We start from the raw sequence: 24,300 nt of genomic DNA, 5'->3' as shown, positions 1-24,300 counted from the left end.
AGCTGTTTGTTGGGTTAGCCAGCGGTTCCGTTTCCCCAAGGCCTGGCCGGCGGTTCACCGCCACACTTGATTTCCCCTCAGTCCGCCAGCGCGCCTCGCGCGGGGCAGCAGGGACTCTGCTGGAGTTGCGCAGCGGAGAAATCCCTCAGACCGGTTTCTGGGTCCGGGTGAACCGCAGGCGAAGAAGGCGCTTTTTTCTTTTTTTCTTTTTTTCGTCATACTTCTTCTCTGGGGATGGGCCTACTAATCCTTTTAGTTGCCAAATATGGAGCACTTGATGGTTGCTTATTTGGTCCCAAAGTGACCCGATTGCATGTCTACTTTATTTATCTTTACGAGGTAATGGCGAGGAAGAATGTTCACTACCTGTGTGTACACTCTGGCCCTGTCTCTTGGGAGAGGTGGGGCAGTTGTCCCCGAGCCTGGGTTTCGTCTCCTATACACCCGCCACATTGCTTCTCACTGTGTTGCTTTGAGATGTAGGAGGATTATCCATATGAAGGGGCCCCAGATACGCGTAGAGGGCGGGGGTCGTTGGACCGGTGAAAGCTCTGCCCTTCACTCGACAAAGAATGTTAAATATCTGGAGGAGCCGTGGGTGGGGAAAGTGAGCGCTCGACTTTCCAACTGCAACACCCTGGCTTTCGGTCTGGCTCCCGTTTTCCTGTGTGCGCGGCTGTCCTGTGGGAAGCGAAGGGGGAAGGAACAGGGAAAGTTGGCCAGGTCAGCCTCTGCTTCGGTCGGCAGCCTGAGGAACCTGTCAGTCATCCCCCACACGGCGGCCAAGGAAGCCGCCTTGTGGGGCTCAACCTCTAGCCTCAAGCTTTCATGCAGTGGCTAGTCCACCTGTGCCATTTGCCTGGATGTGGGGATGAGATTATTGGGGCTGAGTTTGAGGTCACAATATGAGAGAGAAATCACCATCCTTAGAGCCCATTTCCTTGGGAGCAGTGTGCCAGGCCATCAGAAGAACTGACCTTTAGTGGGCTGGAAGGAGAGCCTGCTTGTTACTTTCAGTCTTTTTGGGGGGAAGCAGAGAAGCAGAGCCTCCCAGCTGGTTCCCTCCCCTGATGCCTGCAATGGCTGGGACTGGGCCAGAGCCAAAGCTGGGAGCTGGGAACTCAGTCCAGGTCTCCCTCGTGGCAGGAGCTCAGCTACGTGAGCCATCACCGCTGCCTCCCAGAGTCCACTTGGGAAGCTGGAGTGAGAAGCCAGAACTGAGTATTGAACCCCGGCACTCAGAAGTGGGTGGAAAGCTTTTTAACAGGCTTAACAGCAAGGCTAAATGCCTGCCTTTTCTTCCTGTGGTAAATCTCTGTAATTGTGGTAAATAGACTTAAAATTTGTCATTTCAAGTATACAGTTGAATGGCACTAAGTACATCCACATTGTTTTATAACCATAGCACAATCTATTTCCAGAACTTTTTCGTAATCCCAAGCAGAAACTCTGCATGCGTTAAACAGTAGCTCTCCAACCTTCCTCCCCCCAGCCACTGGCAGCCACCATGCTGCTTGCTGACTCTGACTTTGGCTACTCTGGGTACTTTCTGTAAGTAAAACTGTGGTGTTTGTGCTGCTGTGACTGGCTGATTTCACTTAGACTAATGTCTTCAGGATTTGTCCACGTTATAGCGAGTATCAGAACGTCATTTCTTTTCAGGACATTTCATTGCGTTTATGTGCCACATTTTCTTTATCCATTCACCTGTTGACATCAGCACTTGGGTCGCTGCTGCTTTCTGACTGTTGTGACTGACGCTGCTGGAAACATGGATGCACAAATTCTCTTTGAGCCTGCTTTGAATCATTTTGAGTATGTAGCAGAAGTACAATCGCGGGGCGTTTAGGAATTCTCTGTTTATGTTTGAGGAACCCCGGGGCTGCTGAATGTTTTACATTCCCAGCAGCAGTGCACAAGCATTCCAGTTTCTCTCTGTCCTCCCCAGCACTTGTTCTGTTCCTTCGTTTTCAATTAGACCCATCCTGGTGTGTGCGAATTGGTATCTCATTGTGATTTTGATTTTATTTCCTTCATGCCAGTGATATTGAGCGTCTTAGGTTTGTGGCCATTTGTTTATCTCCCTTTGAGAGGTCTGTTTAGATTCTTTATTTTATTTAAGGTATACATATTTCATGTATGTCATACATACAGGTTTAGGAGCATAGTGATACTTCCCACCCCACCCTACCCTCCCTCCTGCCTATGCTCCCATGTTTAGATTGTTGCCTGTATTTTAATGTAGTTGTTTGGGACTTCTGTATTTGTTGTTGTGGAGTTCTTTTTTTTTTTTTTTTTTTAAGATTTATCTATTTATTTGAAAGTCACAGTTACACAGAGAGAGGAGAGGCAGAGAGAGGGAGAGGTCTTCCATCCTCTGGTTCACTCTCCAATTGGCCGCAACGGCCAGAGCTGCACCGATCCGAAGCCAGGAGCCAGGAGCCTCTTCCTGGTCTCCATGTGGGTGCAGGGGCCCAAGGACTTGGGCCATCTTCCAGTGCTTTCCCAGGCCACAGCAGGGAGCTGGATTGGAAGTGGAGCAGCTGGGTCTCCAACCGGCACCCATATGGGATGCTGGCACTTCAGGCCAGAGCATTAACCCACTGCACCACAGCGCCAGCCCCGTGGAGTTCTGGATATTTACACCTTCTCAAAAATGTGATTTGTAAATACCTGATAATGTCTTTTTTTTTTTTTTAATTATTTCATTCAAAAGGCAGAGTTATAGAGGGGGAGAGAGAGAAGAAGAGACAGAGAAAGAGAGAGAGAGAGAGAGATCTTCTATCCGCTGTTTACTCTCCAAATGGCCTCAACAGCTGGAGCGACTGGAGGTGGGAGCCAGGAATTTCTACTGGGTCTCCCAGAGGCCAAAGCACTGGAGCATCCTCCACTGCTTTCCCAGGCACATAAGCAGGCATCTGGATCATAAGTAGAGTAGCCAGGACTTGAACCACTGCCCATATGGGATGCTGGTGCCACCGGTACCTGCTACATCACAGCACTGGCCCCAGTGTCTTTCCTTTTTATTTTATTTTTTTAAGATTTTTTTTATTTGAAAGGCAGAGAGAGAGGTCTTCCATCCTCTGAGTTACTCCCCAGTTGGCTGAACTGAGCTGATCCGAAGCCAGGAGCCTGGAGTTTATTCCGGGTCTTCCATGTGGGTGCAGGAGCCCAAGGACTTGGGCTATCTTCTACTGCTTTCCCAGGCCATAGCAGAGAGCTGGATTGGAAGCAGAGCAGCCAGGACTAGAACCGGTGCCCATATGGGATGCCGGCACTGCAGGCAGTAGCTTTACCCACTACACCATGGTGCTGGCCTCTCCCGTGGTGCCTCTCAAGGTTTTCTTCTAAGAATTTTATAGTTTTAGCTCTTATGTTTAGAACTTTGATCCATTTTGAGTTGATTTTTGTATTTGTTATTAGGTAACGGCCCAACTTCATTCTTTCATATGTGGATATTCCGCTTTCTCAACATCCTTTTTATCATGACTGTCTTTTCCCTAATGAGTGGTCTTGTCACCCTTGTCAAAAACCAGCGCCGTGGCTCGCTTGGTTAATCCTCTGCCTGTGGCGCCGGCATCCCATATGGGCGCCGGGGTCTAGTCCCGGTTGCTCCTCTTCCAGTCCAGCTCTCTGCTGTAGCCCGGGAAGGCAGTGGAGGATGGCCCAAGTGCTTGGGCCCCTGTACCCACATGGGAGACCAGGAAGAAGCACCTGGCTCCTGGCTTCGGATCGGCACAGTGCCAGCCGTAGCAGCCATTTGGGGAATGAACCAACGGAAGGAAGACCTTTCTCTCTCTCTCTGTCTCTCTCTCACTGTCTATAACTCTACCTGTCAAATAAAAAAAAAAGTTTACTGTATTATATGAGGGTTTATTTTTAGGTGCCCTATCTATTGATTTATATGTTTGTATGCCGATACTACACAAAGTTTTTTTTTTTATTTTTTTTATTTTTTTATTTTTTTTACTATTTTATTTATTTGAAAGCGATAGGGAAAGAGTTAAGAGAGACACAGAGAAAGATACCTTCATCTGCTGGTTCAGTCTCCAAATGCCCACAGCTGCCACGGCTGAACCAGGCTTAAGCCAGGAGCCTGGAACTCTATCAGGTCTCCCACGTGGGTGGCAGGGATACAAGTACTTGAGCTATCACCACTGCCTCCCAGGGTGAGCATTAGCATGGAGCTAGAATCAGCAGCTGATATGGGACGTGGGCTTCTTAACTCCTAGGCCATACACCCACCTTGGGTGACTTTTTATTAGGGTAAGTGCCTTGCGGAAAGATAGTAAAGAGTCTAAACTTAGAGTGAATTTTGTAGCCCACAGTGGTTCTTGCAGGACCTCTAAGTAGGGAGGCTAGGGGAGGAAGTGTGGACTGCCTGCTGCCCTCAGATAAGACCCTCAGAATCTCCTCCCCAGAGAGGAAGTAGCTCCACATTGGTGGTTAACTCCTTTGATTGACAGGGACTCCAGGGCTGAGCACTTTGTTGGCTTGCACTTGTCAGTGGAGAGCTCTTGGTTGCTTCATGGGGATGGCTCCTTTTTGGTCTCAGCACTCAGTGACAGGTTCTTTTTTTTTTTTGACAGGCAGAGTGGACAGTGAAAGAGAGAGAGAGAGAGAGAAAGGTCTTCCTTTACTGTTGGTTCACCCTCCAATGGCTGCTGGGGCTGGAGCACCACACTGATCTGAAGCCAGGAGCCAGGTGCTTCTCCTGGTCTCCCATGTAGGTGCAGGGCCCAAGCACTTGGGCCATCCTCCACTGCACTCCCGGGCCACAGCAGACAGCTGGACAGGAAGAGGAGCGACCGGGACAGAATCCGGCGCCCCTACCGGGACTAGAACCCAGGGTGCTGGTGCCGCAGGCGGAGGATTAGCCTATTGAGCCGCGGCGCCGGCATCAGGTTCTTCATTGAGTCCTACTGTGCGCATGGTTTTGCTGGATGCCTCAGGAGTTTAGGCATGGGGTTGGTTTCCTCCCTAACCCCCAGCAGGCTGTACAGTCATAAGTTATTGGTATTATAGACTGTCAGAGTCCTGAGATTGTGGCCGATAAAGGGAAGCAAGATTGGGGTTGCAGTGTTGCCCTGCCTTATTCAGTAGAAAGCTCCGTTGTATTTGTACAGCTGTGTAACTTTTTTTTTCTTTCTTTTTGTAAAGGTTTATTTATTATTTGAAAGAGTTACATAGAGAGAGAAGGAGAGGCAGAGAGAAAGAAGTCTTCTAGTTCACTCCCCTGTTGGGTGCAACGGCTAGAGCTGCGCCGATCCAAAGTCAGGAGCCAGGATCTTCTTCTGGGTCTCCCACACAGGTGCATGGATCCAAGGACTTGGGCCATCTTTTACTGCTTTCCCAGGCCATAGCAGAGAGCTTGATCAGAAGTGGAGCAGCCAGGACTCGAACTGGCACCCATATGGGATGCCAGCACTGCAGGTGGTGGCTTTACCCACTATGCCACAGCGCCAGCCCCAGCTGTGTAATTTTTTAAAACATTTCCCTTTCAGTCCACCTGGTGTGACTGATTTGTGAGGGATCAAGGCAAGAGCAGGTGCTGGGAGGCCCAAGGTTCTAGAGGAGAAATGATGTCTCCTGGGGATTGAGGAATCTGTCTTGGACACAACACTGCCTCAAGCAGCATCCTACAAGTCAGCCAGACAGTTGGAAAGACTACACCCAGGGGCTAGAGTTTTGGCGCAGCAGATTAAAACTGCTTATGATGCTGGTATCCCATAGGATTATTGCTTTCAGTCCTGACTGCTCCACTTCCAATCCAGCTCCCTGCTGATGTACCTGGGAAAGCAGCGGAAGATGGCCTAAGTACTTGGGTCCCTGCCACACACATGGGGAGGCCTGGCTGGAATTCTAAACTCCTGGCTTTGGCCTGGCCCAACTCCAGCTATTGCGGCTATTTGAGGAGTGAATCAGAGGATAGAAGATCTCTTTCTTCATTTCTCCTCTGTCACTCTTCCTTTCAAATAAATACAATACATCCTTTAAAAAAAAGGAAAAGAAATATTATATCCAATATTAGACTATTCAGCTAGAGTGCATTTCCTGGAAAAACTAGGCACAGCCTGGGGGAGCTTCTTGGGAAGGCAGCTGAAGCCATGGAGGGCAGGCTGACGTAGCTGGAGAAGAGAGTGTTCCAGCAGGGCAGTTCAGAGGTTGTAAGATTTGGGGTACACAGGTGACAGTGAGATGCTCCAGAGGGTTTGACAGTAAGCGCTTGGCAATGATTAGGGCAGGGGCACATTGTGGAAGCGCTGGGCTTGGTGGCCAAGTGCTGCAAGAGCCAGGTTTCCAGCTGGGAGGGCAGCCAGCCTGGGCTCACCTTTCTGTGTTGTATTTGAACCTCTTCTTGATGTTCACCCAAAAGTTCCAAGCTGAGTAGGTAAGAGAACAGTTGAAGGCTGTGCAGATGAAGCTCTGTGGCTTCTCTCTGCAGTGCTGTCCAGCAGGCCAGTGTGCAACCTCTTTGGACTCTTTCTTCCTGAGAAGCCCCTGGAGACTCTAAAAGTGATTAACTTGGCCCAGACACTTGCCTCTTGGCAGTGGCTTTCCTGAGCATTTGGCCTGCGCCGGGCTGCCTCTTGCTGCCCTGAGGCAGAGGGAGACCAGCTGTCTCTCTGGCCGACCACCCCTCAGGGGTTTGGCTGGACCTCGGGAGAGGTCTGGCCGTCAGCTTGCAGGTTCAATGGCAATTCCTGGTTTTTGCCAGGAAGAGATGAGAGTACTGCTGTTCAGCAGAACTGTGTGCAGTGATGATGTTCTGGAATGCGCATGGTCTTGTACTGTGGCCATGAGCCACATGTGGCTTTTGAGGCCTTGAAATGTGGCTCATGTGACATTTTTATCTAATTTCAATTCATTGGCATTTAAACAGCCAGATGTGACTCAAGGCTGCCTTAGTGGACAGTGCATCTCTGGGGGACTTGCTCCCTCCAGACCAACACAAGAAACTACATCTCTGCCTGATCTCCTATTTGTTGAGAGAAAGGAGGAGAGGTAGGTGGAAACCCAGATGCCATCAGATCAGCCTAGGAGCCTAGAATGGGGCAGAAGCCGTGTAAGTTCTGTTTCTTTGCCTGTGCCTGGCCTCTATGTATGTGCGCTCTGTGCAGTGAGGTACTGTCAGTTCCAGGTCGTGTGGTTGTGATCTCCATGCTCAGGAAGTTGCAGTGTGGAGAGGAGAGCTACTAGTGCTTTCTGACTTGGAGCACCAGGGTGGGGAAGGGCAGAAGGGGGCAGGGGAAAGACTCATAAGTGTAGGGGGAAAGACACTGGTGAGTGGAAGGGGCGGGGAAGAACCTAGCATCCTGGGTGAGGAGACTGGCTTGTCCATGTCCAGCCTGTGCCTTGGGAAGTTGCCTCTGCCTCCACCTCATGAGGCTGCATCCCCAGGCCCAGCAGCGTGGGGCAGAGGCAGCCAACATGGTCACTGCCTGTGTTGGCAGCCTTTTGCATGGCAATTTACAGCAGGGTCTCACCACTTAATTCACTTCCCAAAGCAGCCCTTTGAGGTAGGTGTTGGTTCATCCTTGTTTCTTCCTCTTAAACTTGATTTGAAAGACAGCAAGAGAGGGGCTGACACTGTGGCGTAGTGGGTAAAGCCACTATCTGCAGTGCTGGCATCCCATATAGGCGCCAGTTCAAGTCCCAGCTGCTCCACTTCTGATTCAGCTCTCTGCTATTGCCTGGGAAAGTGGTAGAGGATGGCCCTAGTCCTTGGGCCCCTGTACCCACATGGGAGACTTGAAGAAGCTCGTGACTCCTGGCTTCAGATCGGCGCAGCTCTGGCTGTTGAGGCCAATTAGGGAATGAACCAATGGATAGAAGACCTCTCTCTCTCTGCCTATCCTTCTCTCTGTGTGTAACTCTTTCAAATAAATAAATAAGTAAATAAAAGGAAGCAAGAGAGAGAAGGAAATCTTCTGTCAGCTGGTTCTTCCCCAGATGCTCACAACTGTCAGGGCTGGGCCAGGTGGAAGCCAGGAACCTGGAACTCCATCTAAGTCTCCCATGTGGGAGGCTATGAAGGGAGGGAGCCATCACCACTACCTCCCACAGTGCACATCAACAGGATGCTAGACTAGAAGTGGAGGTGAAATTCCATCCCAGCCACTGCAGCAGGCATCCCAGGTAGTAGCTTAACCTATTGTGCCACAACACCTGCCTGAGTTCCTCCTTGTTTAGTAGAACAGGAGACCTAAGTTTGATGGACCCTTCCACACTGGGGAAGTCATCCTGTCTGCTGGCCTTGACATGTTTCTATGTGAAATGAAGGTGCTCACTCTAGACTATCTCTGCACCCTGACACCCCACAGACCCCACCCCAACCCTGTGCATGGAGATAAGCAGCCCCCTGGAAGGGGTCCCCCTCCATTAAACTCACAAATTGTCTCTAGGCTACCTGGTGGAAGTTCAGGGTCAAGTGGTGAGAGTGTGGGCTCTGGAGCCAGGCAGATGTGGTGTAAAGCTCAGCTCTACTCTTCACAGCTGTGAAACCTGGAATAAGTCTTTTTTTTTTTTAATTTTTTAAAAGATTTTATTTATTTGAAAGATGGAGTTATAGAGAGAGGTAAAGACAGAAAGAGAGGTCTTCCATCCGATGGTTCACTCCCTAGAAGGCCACAAGGAGGGTGGGCTGATCTGAAGGCAGAAGCTAGGAGCTTCTTCCAGGTCTCCCATGTGGGTGCAGGGGCCCAAGGACTTGGATCATCTTCTTCAGTTTTCCCAGACCATAGCAGAGAGCTGGATCGGAAGAGGAGCAGCCAGGACTTGAACTGGCGCTCATATGGGATGCCAACACTTCAGGCCAGGGCATTAACCCACTACGCCACAGCGCCGGCCCTCATGGAATAAGTCTTTAAAACTCTCGAGCTGCCATCTCCTTGTCTGTAAAATTGAGATATGACTTCCAACCTCATCAGCAACTGAGAGAACGGAGAAAGGTGCTGTGATGTGTCCAGTGCAGGGGCTCACACATGAGCCTTTTGTAAACACGGGTGTCTGTTCTCCCTTGTCCTCTTAGAAGTAGGGGAGGTCCAGATGGTCTTCCAGCCCTCTCTGCTGGGTGACAGTGATAGAGCAGGCCCTGGCCTTGCTCATCCTAGCTCATATTTCTTTGATGGTAAGTTCATTTTTAGGGCAAAATGTTAGATTAAGAAGCATGTGAGTTTCAGCACCACAGCTAAAATGGGAGATACAGTCTCTTCTAAGAACTGGTTTCTCCTGGACTCTCAGAACCTGAGTTCTTGGAGGCAGTGAGAGGGAAATTTCTGTGGGTGGAAGGTTTGAGGACACAGACACCTGTGAATGACCCAGCATTGAAACTTCGTGTGGAGTCATCCTGTCTGCTGGCCTTGGCATGTTTCTGTGTGAAATGAAGGTGCTGGGTGAGTCAGAGATTCTAGACCTGCCTGTGCGCTGAGAAGCCATTTGCAACCCTTTCTCTGGCCCAACCCCAGACCTCCTCTTGTGATCCTGGTATAGAGCCTAGGCAGTCAGTGGTTTTCACACTCCCCATGTGGTTCTGATGCTGCATTTTTCTGGAATTCTCTGGTCACTCCCTGGCTTCCACTCAGTAGAAGTAGGACACCTCTCCTGGAACTCAGTTGCCCATCCTTGCCACAGGAACTCTGCAGCCAGCTCCCAAACAAGTATCTATTGAGCACCAGCTACGTGGCCGACCCTATCGACACAGCCAAGAGCAGGAGTGCTTCCTTGCCTCACAGGGCTTCCATGGGAAGGAGGGTAGTTCCTATACAGTAAATGGAAGGGAATGTCAGGAATTTGAGAATGTAAAAGTGGGTGGAGGAAGGGCTGCACTGCTTCCCTAGGCTGGGAAGACTTCTGTGAGTGGGAGATTTGGGGGTGCAGTGAAGGTGTGAGATGCCAAGATCCAGGCAAGGGCTTCCAAACTGAGCTGTTGGAGTGGCAGAGGGAACTCTGCAGGAACAGAGTAGAGTGAACAGTGGCAGATGAGGAGGGTAGAGAGGGCCTGGGAGGTAGGCGCCAGTTAGAATGGAGGTGGTAGGAAGCCAAGGAAAGCCTGAGCACGGTTGGTGGCCCTGCTCTGGCTGTGTGGCAGTAGAAGCTGCCACAGTAAGAGGTAAGAGGCAGTTGTACACAGAGTTACAGGATGTCCTGACAGATGGGCTGTGGGGGCGAGCAGGCTGGGTGCATGGCAGGTACCTGTGGGGTCAGGGGGAGAGGGCTGTGCAGAGGAGCCCGGGAGTGTGGTGAGTCTGAGGGTGCTGTCAGTCATGTAGGTGGAGAGAAGTCAAGCAGGCATCTGGGTGGCGCAGAACTGTGTGGTGGGATTCGAAGCCCTGGGACTGCATGAGGCTGCTGGGGACAGTTTCTTTTATGTTGTTTATTTTATTTTTAAATTATTTGAGAGAGAAAGAAAGAGTTCTGGTTTGCTGATTTACTCCTCAAATGCCTGCTACAGCTGGGGCCCCAAGTGTGCATTAGCAGGAAGCTGGAATCAGAAGCCAGAGCCAGGTATCAGACCCAGGTACTCTGATGTGGGATGGTGGGATGCGGATATCTTAACCACCAGGTGCATCTCCTGCCCCAGGAACAGAATTTAGACAGCTGAGACAGTGTGCAGGCAATTAGAAGATGGAAGAGTTGGCAGAGAGCACTTGGCTGGGCGGGAGCGGAGGGAGGGAGGCAGGCTGCTGAGAGAAGTCAGGTAAGGACTGGGAATGGGTTCTGGCAAGACAAGGTGGGAGGTGAGCTTGGTCCAGCTGTTTCAGGGAAGTGTGTGGGAAGGGACAGTGCCAGTGGGGTCTTGGCTAGCCTGATTGAGATGCAGCATGGTGGCCACAGCCTCACTATGAATGAAGCCTCCTTTGGGCCTTGACTGTGACACTCACTTGTGTTCTGGGGAGAGGTGGGACCAGGCTGAGGCAGTGCCCTTGTGGCCTTGCTCTCTGGGCTTGCCCGTGTTGTGATGCTGGCAGCCCTCCTGCTACTGCCCAGGAGTGGCTCCCTCCAGATCTTCAGATTGCTTCTCTGCCCCTGCCTTGTCCCTGCAGGTGGGTAGCCTCTGAGAGACGCACCACCACTTCGGCGTGTACTGACCCCTGCCTGCTTCTCTTTGGTTCCTCTCACCTGTTGCCACTTTGCTCTGCTCTTCTCCTAATGCTGGGACCTGTAGATACTAGTGTCTTCATGTCCCCGAGCTTACATTATGCAGCTGGAAGATGGCCACAGGAAACCTGCCTCCCAGGAAGAGTAAGAGAGATAGGATGTGAGGCAGAGTATGAGAGGTGGAAGCTGCAGTGTGTAAGCTTACTCTTTCTGCTCTACTCTTGTTTTACTCCTGGTGAGGACCCTTTATTTTACAGATGAACCAGAGTGGCAAGGAACCACGCGAAGTCACACAAGACTGCGTGGTCGCCCTCCTGGAGATGGCACAGGGGGCTCACCTCCTGTAGGCCGACTTCCTTAGTGCTCTTCCTAGGGGGTAGAATTGGTACTGGCCCCGCCTTGGTGTTTGCTAAGAGACTTTCCCTCAGCTTGGTATGATCCGGGTCTGATCCACTGTAAAGAAGCCACAGCTTCCTTGAATTTCCCTCAAGGGCAGGATTTCCATCGGAGCAGATGCTTGGCTCTTCTGGATCTTTCTGTTTAGCTCATCTGTAGTGACTGCAGCAGCCTCCGTACAGAAGCGGTCTAGGCAGTTACAAGTCAAGGTTCCTCTTTGTTGCTTGGGTGACTTCTGTGGTTTTACGAGATGTAACCAGCTATCCCAAGGCCTCACAGTGCTGGGAGGTGGAGAGTGGTGAGGAGCTGTGAGCAAGGAATTGAAAAGCAAGGGAATCTTGAAATTCAGGCTGGCTTTAATCTTTCTGTGAGCTTTTGCAACAAAATAGTGTTTGTGTGACCTTGTTGGTGAGTCCCTTGCTGTTTTCACTTGTCTCCAGGAACCGGGAGGACGTGGAGGGGATGTGCTTCCTCTGCCATGGTGTCCAAGCAGCGAGGTGTTTTTGGGTGGACTTGGGGCCCTGAGATGGACCTCTCTCTTTGGAGGGCTTTTCACTTAGTCCCCTATGCTGAATTATTTCTCTTTCCAATTTTTTTTAAAGATTTATTTGAAAGGCAGAATTACAGAGAGGCAGAGACAGAGAGAGAGAGAGGTCTTCCATCTGCCAGTTTACTTCCCAGATGGCTGCAACAGCTGGAGCTGCCCCAATCCAAAGCCAGGAGCTTCTTCTGGGTCTCCCATGTGGGGGTGGGGGCCCAAGGAGTTGGGCCATCTTCTATTGCTTTCCCAGGCCATCGCAGAGAGCGAGATTGGAAGTGGAGCAGCTGGGACTTGAACTGGTGCCCTTGTGGGATGCTAGCGCTATAGGCAATGGCTTTACTTGCTATGCTACAGTGCCAGCCCCTGTTTCTTGTTTCTAAGTGGGCTTATAGTTTTCTATTTTTAACAACTCTGAAGTGGCATTAAAAAAAGAAAAGAAAAAACCAAAACACTTGCGTGTTTAGCTTAGTGTTTAAGATGCCCACATTCCACATTGGAATACTTGGGATTTGATACCTGACTCCAGCTTCCTGCTGGTGAAGACCCTGGAGGCAGCAGGTGATGATGGCTCAAAGTAACTGAGTCCCTGCCACCATTTAGAAAACTCATGATGTGATCCTGGCTCCTGGCTTCAGTCTGGCATTTAGGCAATAAACCAGTAGGTAAGAGCTTTCTGTCTATATCTCTCTCTCCAAATAAATAAATAATTTATTTTAAAGAAAGTTTCAATTGAAGTATATTATACATAGAGAAGGAACACAGATCAACTCAGTAATCTTAATAAAGTGAGCACACTCATGTGGTCAGTCACTCAGATCAGGAAACATGGTGACACCCAGTATCCCTCCCTGTCCCCTACCCAGATGTGTGCATCCCAAGGGCAACTTCTCATAACTCCCAGGGCCCCAGGTGGGTTTTTCTTACTTCTGAAACTTGTCTGATGAAGTCACATAGAATGTAAGTGTATAGTGTTTTTTTATTTGACAGATAGAATTAGACAGTGAGAGAGAGAGACAGAGATAGAGACAGAGAGAAAGGTCTTCCTTCTGTTGGTTCACCCCCCAAATGGCCGCTATGGCTGGAGCTACGCCGATCTGAAGCCAGGAGCCAGGTGCCCCCTCCTGGTCTCCCACACGGGTGCAGGCGCCCGAGTACTTGGGCCATCCTCCCCTGCCTTCCCGGGCCACAGCAGAGAGCTGGACTAGAAGAGGAGCAACCGAGACTAGAACCTGGCACCCATATGGGATTCTGGCGCTGCAGGCGGAGGATTAGCCAAGTGAGCCATGACGCCAGCCCCAGTGTATAGTGTTTTGTATCTGACTTCTTTGATTCATTTGTTGGATTTGTGAGTGGAGTGTGGCTTTTTTTTTATTTGTTTATTTATTTGAAAGGTAGAGTTGTGGAGATAGAGATCTTCCATCCTTAGTTCACTCCCCAAATGGCTGCAATGATTAGGACTGGATCAGGATGGAGCTAGGAGCTTCTTCTGGACTCAGTGGGTGGCAGAGCCCAAGCACTCCAGCTGTCTTCCTCTGCATTCCCAGGCATATAAGCAGGGAGCTATGGCCGGCGCCGTGGCTTAACAGGCTAATCCTCCGCCTTGCGGTGCCGGCACACTGGGTTCTAGTCCCGGTCGGGGCACCGGATTCTGTCCTGGTTGCTCCTCTTCCAGGCCAGCTCTCTGCTATGGCCCGGGTGTGCAGTGGAGGATGGCCCAAGTGCTTGGGCCCTGCACCCGCATGGGAGACCAGGAGAAGCACCTGGCTCCTGGCTTCGGATCAGTGAGATGCGCCGGCCGCAGTGGCCATTGGAGGGTGAACCAATGGTAAAGGAAGACCTTTCTCCCTGTCTCTCTCTCTCTCACTATCCACTCTGCCTGTCAAAAACAAAAAAAACAAAAAAAAAAAACAAAAAACAAACAAACAAACAAAAAAAAGCAGGGAGCTGTATCAGGAATGGAGCAGCCTGGATTCGAACCAGTGCTCATATGGGATGCTAGCATTTCAGGGGAGGGGCTTAACCCACTGTGCCACAATGCTACCCCCTATAGTTGTCCTTTCATTCCGTTTGTTGACTGTATACATCCTATGATATCTTTTAACATATTTTTTTCCCCTCAAACTGGCGTCCATATAGGATGCAGGCGTTGCAGGCAGTGGCTTAACCCATTACACCACAACGCTGGCCCCTCATTCATTCTTAACTGTTACACACTATTCTGTTGTTAGAATGGGCCACATTTTCTTCATTCCACTCTGGATTTTCAGGCTGGAGTTAGGGTTTATGTTGTGATTCCCCAGTCTTCTCTGTATCTTGAGTATATGCATGCATAACTACTGGGGCTATGCTTAGGAATAAAATTGCTAGCTGTAGGGCATATGAAGGACAAAAGAGTTCATGAAAAAAATGGAATTGAAAGTATGAGCTTGGGACACGCGTTCGGAGCAGCAGTTAAGACACTGCTTGGGATGCCCGTATCCCGTATTTGTGTGCCTGGGTTCAAGTACAGATTCTGCTTCTGATTCCAGCCTCCTGCTGATGAGCACCCTGGGAGGCAACAGTGATGGCCCAGTACTTGGGCCACTGCCACCCATGTGGGAGACCTGGATTGAGTCCCAGACTCCTGGTTTTGGCCTAACTCAGCCCCAGTTGTTGCAGGCCTTTGGGAAGTGAGCCAGCAGATGGAACATTTCTCACTGTCTCTATCTCTGTTTTTCAACTAAAAAATTTTAAAAAAATATATTTTAGAAAAGTGTTTATTTTGGTGCAATTTAAAAAAAATCATGCATAGGTTTTTCATAATACAGATTTTCCATGTATTATAAAAAAATTCTGCACCAAATGTATACTTAATTCCATTTTCCATGAACTTTCTGAAGTGACCTTAATATAGGCTAGATAAAGATAAACTGTTTTCCGATATAGTGCTGCCATTTTATACTCCTGCCAGCAGTGCGGCGTGACTTCCTCACCAACGCTTGGCATAGCTGTTCCTCATAGCTGTTAGCCATGCTGGTGGAGGGGGAGGAGTATCCCTGTGCGGTTTACAACTGCCATTTCTTTGCTAACGAATGAAGTTGAGTATCTTTCCCTGTGTGTTTGTGAAATGCCTGGTCAAGTCTTTTGCTCTTTGCCTGCCTTTTTTTCCTTTTCAGTAATTCAAGAGACAAAGCTCTCAGCAGAGCACCAAATGCCCACATCAGCTTTGGTTGGGCTAGGCCAAAGTGGGGAGCACAGAATTTGACCCAGGTCTCCCATGTGGGTGGTAGGGACCCAGCTGTTTGAGCTGTCACATGCTGCTCCCCAGGGTGGGCACCAGCAGGAAGCTGAAATCAAGAGGCAGAGGTGGGAATTAAACCCAGGCACTCTGATATGGAACACAGGTATCCCAAGCAGCGTTCCAGTCTCTAGGCCAAATGCCTGCCTGCTCTCCCACTTTCACTCGGTTGCCTGACGCTTTTTCCCCTTGATTTCTAGAAGTTCTTTGTGAGTCCTTGTGCTGCATATTTATTGTGACTATCTCTGCTCTGCTCTTGGCATTGACTTCACATTTTCAGTTGTACTCTGTGATGAACAGAAGTTCTTAATTTTGTAATAGTCCAATTTATCAATTTTTACCCTACTACTTTCTATGACCTGTTTAGGGAAATAGTGGAATATACCCAGGCCATATTGATGTTCTTTTATGTGATGTTCTAGAAGCTTTATTGTTTTACTTATCACCTTTAGCGCTCCAGTCCATGGGAATTTTTGTGTGGTGTGAGGTAGAAATTAAGGTTCTTTTTCTGTCTCGTGGATTTCAGTGACTCAGCACTATTTAATATTTGGTGTTTGGTTTTTGGAGAGAAGATTTTTGGGGTGGGCTTTGTTGCAGCAGTTTTGGTGCTTTTTGACTCCCACATACCATCTCAGAGTACTTGGATTGGAGCCCCAGCTCCACTGCCTTTCCAGCTTCCTACTGGAACGTGCATCCTGAGAGGCAGCAGCTGATGGCTCAAGTAGTTGGCTCCTTGTCACCCACATGGAAGATCTGGATTGAGTTACCAGCTCCAACATTTGGGAAGTGAACCCACAGATGGAAGGGGGTTCTCTCTCTGTCTTGTTCTTTCCCTGCCAAATAGAAATAATTTAAAAATAGAATTTTTAAAAAAGATTTATTTATTTATTTGAAAGTCAGAGAGAGAGAAAGGAAGAGAGACACACAGAGAGAAAGATCTTCCATCTGCTGGTTTACACCTGAAAAGCTACAACAGCTGGGGCTGAGCCAGGCTGAAGCCAGAAACCCAGGATGCCACTTGGGTCTCCCATGCGGGTGGAAGGGACCCAGGCACTCGGGTCATCTTCTGCGACTTTCCCAGGCTCATTAGCAGGGAGCTGGGTTGGAAGTAGAGCAGCTGGAACTTGAATCGACATCCATATGGCATGCCAGCCATGCCACAACGCCAGCCCCAAAAGGAGAAAATTTTAAAAGATTATTTTCTTGGCCGGCGCCGTGGCTCAACAGGCTAATCCTCCGCCTTGTGGCGCCGGCACACCGGGTTCTAGTCCTGGTCGGGGCGCCGGTTCTGTCCCGGCTGCCCCTCTTCCAGGCCAGCTCTCTGCTGTGGCCAGGGAGTGCAGTGGAGGATGGCTCAAGTGCTTGGGCCCTGCACCCCATGGGAGACCAGGATAGGCACCTGGCTCCTGCCATCGGATCAGCGCGGTGCGCCGGCCGCAGCGCGCCAACCGCGGCGGCCATTGAAGGGTGAACCAACGGCAAAGGAATACCTTTCTCTCTGTCTCTCTCTCTCACTGTCCACTCTGCCTGTCAAAAAAATAAATAAATAAATAAAAATTAAAAAAAATTAAAAAAAGATTATTTTCTTGTGAATAGTTGGCATGCAGTATCTGTAATAATGCTGCTAACCTCCCATAACATTTTAAATAATTATAGTAGCTGCTACATGTTTTTTCCTAAATGTCACCAAGTCCTAGATCATGCTAGCCCCTCAGTAGGCAGGCCTTAGAGGGAAGGACAACTTTTTAAACTTACTTTTTTCCCCTTTTTAAAAAAGATTTGGCCGGTGCCGTGGCTCAACAGGCTAATCCTCCACCTGCGGCACCGGCACCCTGGGTTCTAGTCCTGGTCGGGGTGCCGGATTCTGTCCCGGTTGCCCCTCTTCCAGGCCAGCTCTCTGCTATGGCCCGGGTGTGCAGTGGAGGATGGCCCAAGTGCTTGGGCCCTGCACCCCGTGGAAGACCAGGATAAGCACCTGGCTCGTGGCTTTGGATCAGCACAGTGCGTCGGCCGCAGCGCGCCAGCCGCGGTGGCCATTGGAGGGTGAACCAACAGCAAAGGAAGACCTTTCTCTCTGTCTCTCTCTCTCACTGTCCACTCTGCCTGTCAAAAATTTAAAAAATTTAAAAAAATTAAAAAAAAAATTTATGTATTTACTTGAAAGGCAGTTACTGAGAGATTGATCATTCATCCACTAGTTCACTTCACAAATGACTGCAACATCTGGGGCTGGGCCAGGCCAAAGCCAGAAGCTAGGAACTCTATTTGGGTCTCCCACATGGGTGGCAGGGACACACGCACTTGGGCCGTCTTCCACCACCTTCCCCAGGCACATTAGCAGGGGACCGGATCAGAAGTGGAGCAGCTGAGACTCTAACCTACACTCATATGAGGTGCTTATGTCACAGGTAGTGGCCTAATTCACTGGGCCACAATGCTGGCCCCAGCTGTTAGACTTTTTTTTTTTTTTTTTTTAAGATTTATTTGTTTATCTATTTGAAAGGCAGAGTTATTTAAAGATTTATTTATTTATTTGAGAGGCAGAGAGAAAGGTCCTTCCCTGGTTCACTCCCCAAATGGCCGCAATGGCCAGAGCTGAGCCCATCTGAAGCCAGGAACGTGGAGCTTCCTCCAGGTCTCCCACATGGGTGCAGGGGCCCAAGAGCTTGGGCCATTTTCTGGTGCTTCACCAGGCCATAGCAGAGAGCTGAATTGGAAGTGAAGCAGCCAAGACTAGAACCAGCGCCCATGTAGGATGCTGGCACTTCAGGCGGCAGCTTTACCCACTACTCCACAGCGCCAGCCCCTAGACTTATTTTATTTTATTTTTTTTCTTTTTGACAGGCAGAGTGGACAGTGAGAGAGAGAGAGAGACAGAGAGAAGGGTCTTCCCTTTGCTGTTGGTTCACCCTCCAATGGCTGCCGCGGCCAGCACACTGCAGCCGGCGCATCCCGCTGATCCGAAGCCAGGAGCCAGGTGCCTCTCCTGGTCTTCCATGTGGGTGCAGGGCCCAAGCACTTGGGCCATTCTCCACTGCACTCCTGGGCCACAGCAGAGAGCTGGCCTGGAAGAGGGGCAACCGGGACAGAATCCGGCGCCCCAACCAGGACTAGAAGCCGGGGTGCGGGCGCCGCAGGCAGAGGATTAGCCTATTGAGCCGCGGCGCCAGCCCCCTAGACTTATTTTAATATGACCTTCAGACATTCTCTGGGTGCTCCGTGGCAGTAGCACTATACTGGGTATGCCATGTCCCGTGACTCTGAGCCCTAGGCTTGTGCACCAGAAGGAGGGTATTCAGGGACTCGATGAGCCAGTCCACAGTGCTGCCCCTGACCTGCAGTATACCTCTGACTATGGTCTGGGCCAGCTGACCACAGTGTTCTGACTAGAAATAGGCATTCCCTCATGAGTCAGCTGTCTCAGTCTTGGGCCTTATGTCTTAGTTATTGGCTTTCCATTGACCTCTGTAGACATTTGGACCAGGGTGTTGGATAGTAGAGTGGTGAAGAATTGTAATATGGAATTGAAATGTGGCCCATGCAATACATTGTTTCCAGAGAAGATGTGGCCCTTGTTTCATCTTGGGACACCAGGAAGTATGTACCAATCCAAACACACACATCTCCCCATGGACCTCCAACAACACCCCTGCCCAGCCCCGTCTCCTGCCAGTGCACACACAGCAGTGTACACCTCACACGCCATAGCACCTCCCAGCCCGAAGCCATGCTCGTGCCCTTCATACTCCCAGCACCCCACAGATTCCCCAGCCCACAGCTGGACCCCCTCCCAGACATTACACCTCAAACACAGCAATCTCACAGGCACTACCTCCTTGCCCCCCACCCTGCACAACTGGCAGGGACCATCCCTTTTCCAGCCAGGTGTTCAGAGATGCGGGTGCCCCACTGCACCCGCTCAGTCCAGTCTGGCCCTTCCCCAAATCTGAATCCACCACCTGGGCTTCTTTGGCCCTGGTTTTGTTGAGGAGGGAGGCAACAGCTTATGCTCTGGAAAGAATTCCAAGAGGAAAACCTGTTGTTGTGGAAACTCCCCTGTGGGAAGTAAAGCCTCACTTGGACTGTTTTGATTCAGGGCTCTAAAGGGCCGCTCTGTCTAGAGGGAATGTGAGTGGCTGGAGCGCAGACCTTTGTCCTTTCAAGGACAGGCCCTCCCCATTGTTTTGTGGGCAGGTACCACCAGATTTCTTGCAGGGTAATTTGAATCCGGAAGAAAAAGCACCTGTGTTTGATCCGTGGGCCAGGACTTCAATTGGTGCAGACAGCTTTCCTGTCCTGGTGAGGGTGTGTGGCCCGGGAGAGGGAGTGAGAGTGAGTGCGGGCCTCACTGCAGCCAGGCTGTGGCCCAGGTGCCAGGGTCAGATGCTGCACTGGCTGTCATTGCTGTTGAGGACCTCCCTGCCTAGAGCCTAGCAGAGAGTGAGGTCAGTGAGGGCAGCCCTTGCCTCAAGCTGACCCGTGGACCACCAGGAGTGGTCAAGTATAATGAGGTACACAGTGGAGGGGGTCCCAGGCTTCATGGAAGAGAGAGCTTCTGAGCCCAGTGTGGATACAGCACCCCCCTTTCCCCATTGGTTGTGCTCCATGCCCCAGGCTGCATAATTCAGGACTGAGCCTGACCTGGCTTGAGGAGGGATTGGGTGGAGACTTGGAGGAAGAGGAGGAGGGGTCAGGAGCAGAGCAGGCAGGTGTGGAGCAGATCTGAATTTGGGAAGGCCACCATGTGTGACCCCCTCATACTTCTGTGTTCCTCACATGCTGTGGCACACCTGTTCCAACTGGGACTCCTGTTCTCTGTGTGTGACCAAGACGGACCCTGTCTTCCTCCTCTCTTTTTTTTTTTTTTTTTTAAAGATTTATTTATTTATTTGAAAGAGTTACACGCAGAGAGAAGGAGAGTCGGGGTGGGTTGGGGGTGGTCTTCTATCCACTGTTCACTCCCCAGTTGGCCACAATAGCTAGAGCTGCGCTAATCTGAAGCCAGGAACCAGAAGCTTCTTTGGGTCTGCTATATGGATGCAAGGGCCCAAGGACTTGGGCCATCTTCTACTGCTTTCCCAGGCCATAGCAGAGAGCTGGATCGGCAGTGGAGCAGCTGGGATTCTAACTGGCGCCCATATGGGATGCCGGCACTGCAGGCAGCGGCTTTACTCGCTACGCCACAGCACCAGCCCCAGACCCTGTCCTTCTAATCTGGGCTCTGCTCCTGGCAAGGACTGGGTCTTGCCCTGGGTGACATCAGTGGTCGCTCTCAGGGAAGGGATGAGGCATGAGGGGCATCACCCTAAAGACACAGGCAGGAGTATGAAGCTCTGTTGCTGTTGTCACTGTGGTTGGTACCCGCTGATGTAGGATTTCCTCTGTGGCGTCACAGTGCAGAGCCATCTTGTCATGTACTTAATGCCTCACTTCATGGCATTTCCCAGTTGAGGAAACTGCAGCCCTGAGAAGCTAAAGAGCTCGTCGAAGGGCCCAGCACACAGTTGTCAGAGCAGGGGTCGGTGCCTCACGTGGTTCTGCTTTCTCAACCTTTCAGCTGAGCATGTGAATAAAAGAAAAACACTTTGCCTCCCAAGGAAGTGTGTGTAGGTGAGGATTATGACCTTGTTGAAGCAGCATTTTCCCCACAAATAAATGTGCCACTTCTGACTCGTTTGGTTTTAATTAGGATTTTGTCACTTGTAGATCACACTAGGGAGGAGATAGCCGTCTTAGCTTTACCTCTCAGACTGTGATGCTTCGAGAAGCAGCTGATCAGAGGTTAAAATAGCTTCTAGTCTCTTAGAAGCTTCAGCACATTATGTTGCTCTGTAAACTTCTGACTTGCCTGGAAATTGACTAGTAAAGAATTTTGCTGGGCAACCTTGTGGGGCACTGCATTAAGTTGCCACTTGCAACACTGGCATCCCATTTCCAAGTGCTGGTTTGAGTCCTGGCTGTTCTGCTTCTGATCCAGCTCCCTGCTAATGGCCTGGGAAAGCATAGCTCAAGTGTTAGGGCCCCTGCCATCCCTGTAGGAGACTCAAATGGCGTTCCAGCTCCTGGCTTTGGCCTGGCCCAGCTGTGGCTGTTGGGACCATTTGGGGAGTCAGCCAGTGAATGGAAGATCTGTTTCTGCCTCACTCCACCTCTCGACCACTCTCTGTGTGTGACCAAGACGGACCCTGTCTTCCTCCTCTCTTTTTTTTTTTTTTTTTAAAGATTTATTTATTTATTTGAAAGAGTTACACGCAGAGAGAAGGAGAGTCGGGGTGGGTTGGGGGTTACTCTGCTTTTTAAATAAATAAGTCTTTAAAGCAAAGAATTCTGCTTTTCAAGATAGGTATTTGGCCTAGCAATTTAGGACACAGTTAGGACATGCATGTCTCATGTCAGATTCTATGTCTGCTGATTTAAGTTTCCTCTAATGCAGGCCCTGGGAGGTACAGTGATGGCTCAAGTACTTAGGTCTCTGCCACTCACAAGGGAGACCCGGACTGAGTTCCCAGCTTTTTTCATTTTTTTAAAAAATATTTTTATTTATTTATTTGACAGGTAGAGTTACAGACAATGAGAGAGAGAGAGACAGACAGAAAGGTCTTCGTTCCATTGCTTCACTCCCCAAATGGCCGCCATGGCTGGCGCTGCGCCAATCCGAAGCCAGGAGCCAGGTGCTTCCTCCTGGTCTCCCTTGTGGGTGCAGGGCCCAAACACTTGGGCCATCCTCCACTGCCTTCCCAGGCCACAGAGAGCTGGACTAGAAGAGAACAACCGGGACTAGAACCTGACGCCCATATGGGGTGCTGGCGCCGCAGGCGGAGGATTAACCAAGTGAGCCACGGCGCCAACCTGAGTTTCCAGCTTTGCCCTACTTCTCCCCCACAATTATGTGAACAGCAGATGGAAATATGCTCGATTGTACTCTCTCTCCTTATTGTAGACTTTTTTTTTTTTTTTTTGACAGATAGAGTTAAGACAGTGAGAGAGAGAAATGGAGAGAAAGATCTTCCTTTCCGTTGGTTCACTTCCCAAATGGCCACTACGGCTGGTGCTGCGCCGATCTGAAGCCAGGAGCCAGGAGCTTCTTCCGGTCTCCCATATGGGTGCAGGGGCCCGAGGACTTGGGCCATCTTCTACTACAGGCCATAGCAGAGAGCTGGATCGGAAGTGGAGCAGCCAGGACTCAAACTGGCACCCATATGGGTTGCTGGCACTGCAGGTGGCGGCTTTACCCGCTATGCCACAGTGTCGGCCCCTGTTTGGTTTAAAAGAGAGTCAGACTTGGCCAGCACCGCGGCTCACTAGGCTAAACCTCTGCCTGAGGCACTGGCACTCCGGGTTCTAGTCCCGGTTGGGGCGCCGGATTCTGTCCCGGTTGCTCCTCTTCCAGTCCAGCTCTCTGCTGTGGACCATAAAGGCAGTGGAGGATGGCCCAAGTGCTTGGGCCCTGCACCCGCATGGGAGACCAGGAGAAAGCACCTGGCTCCTGGTTTCAGATCAGCGCAGTGCGCCGGCTGTAGCAGCCATTTGGGGAGTGAGCCAATGGAAGGAAGACCTTTCTCTCTGTCTCTCTCTCATTGTCTAACTCTGCCTGTCAAAAAAAAAAAAAAAAAAAAGTCAGACTTGGAAGCATGTAGCCAGAAAGAAGCCAACATTTCATAGGACAAATAAAAATGGCTTCAGGTAACAGGCACTGCAGGTTGCTCTGCTGGCCCTGCACCCTAGAATCAATCATGGATCAATCTATTGCAGTTGCCGCCAGAGAGAAATCTGTCCCCTCCCCCTGAGTCACCACTCATCATTCTGAGTCTGTTGTGTGGGTGTTTTGGATCAGTGTGTCACCTTCCTGTGTGGGGTGCTTTTTGGCTTCTGCAGGGTAAGGGAGGCTCTTCCCCCAGGGCTCAAGGCAGCACCTTCTCCAGTGAAAGGAGGCCCTGGCACTGGGCAGTCAATAGAATGATGTGGGGACCCAAGCTCCTGTCACTTCCCTCCAGCACTCCACACAGCATGGTAAAGTGCGTGCAGTAACCCACTTGAGGTCAGGAAAGCTGAGATCTAGCCACACCTTCTGCCTGTTTCTTGCTGCACACTTTACCTCTTCTCTTGTGAACCCCAGGATGTTATGTAAGTGATTGCTGTGTGTCCAGAGCCCACCCTGGTGACCACAGAGGCCCTAGGACAGTTAGATTTGGTCTCATACAGATCACTTCTCCCCTAGGCTGAGTCTTGAAGAGAAGGGATGTGGTCTGACTCAGAGGTTCCTCAGTTGGGTGGTGAGTTGAGTTGTGGCCTGGGCATAGGTGGGCTTGTTGAGCTTTCAAATTCTTCCTTACTCTCTAAGACTCATTTAGTAGGAGCTGTTTGTAACACGTTCCAGGGCCTCTGGATCTACTGCATCCTATATCAGATGATATCTAAGCCTTTGCAGCCCTGCCAGTTGATGGTTTTCCCATTTCTCTCATGTGATCTGAGTGGACATGGTCACACCTCTCTGGCTATGGCTCAATAAGCACACCTAGGCCTTGGGGTTGTTTGAGAGCTGGAAAATGTTGGCTTAAATGCTGGCCCATCTCTGCTTAGCTGACAGCCATTGGTTAAGTTCTCTGGTTGTTTTGTACTCGGCTGTTTGAAACGGATCATGGTACCTGATCCCAAGATGGTTGTGGGGGCCAGAGACCCCAGGGTGGGTGACCGTGAAGTGTGAGCATGTCGTGGCTCTGCAGTAGGAAGGGGCTGTCCCTCCAGACTCTGAGACAGCTATTCTCTGCGTCCTGGGGGTAGAAAGGTGGCTCTCCTAACCCACTTCTGGCTTGTTCTGTTAGTGGAGTCCCCCAGTGACCCCTGCCCTCTCCTTACTGGCCTTTGCTAAATGCTTTGTATAAATGATGCTCTGATCAGTGCTGCCACGCTGACTTCTGTGTCCCACTCTTTTCCCTTCCCCTGGACACGAGGCTCAGCGTTACTGCATCTGTTCCTTCAGGTGGTC

General features: G+C 50.4%; 1 protein-coding gene across 1 annotated transcript in view; it reads left to right on the top strand.

Moving 5' to 3' along the window:
• CCDC12 (coiled-coil domain containing 12) overlaps window positions 1–24,300 on the top strand; it is a 63,094-nt gene that overhangs the window by 424 nt on the left and 38,370 nt on the right. The window lies entirely within an intron of this gene.

This window comes from Lepus europaeus, chromosome 9, assembly GCF_033115175.1.
Source record: "Lepus europaeus isolate LE1 chromosome 9, mLepTim1.pri, whole genome shotgun sequence".
Lineage (NCBI taxonomy): Eukaryota > Metazoa > Chordata > Mammalia > Lagomorpha > Leporidae > Lepus > Lepus europaeus.
Note: the sequence above shows the minus strand (reverse complement) of the source record. Positions and strands in the feature narration are given on the sequence as shown.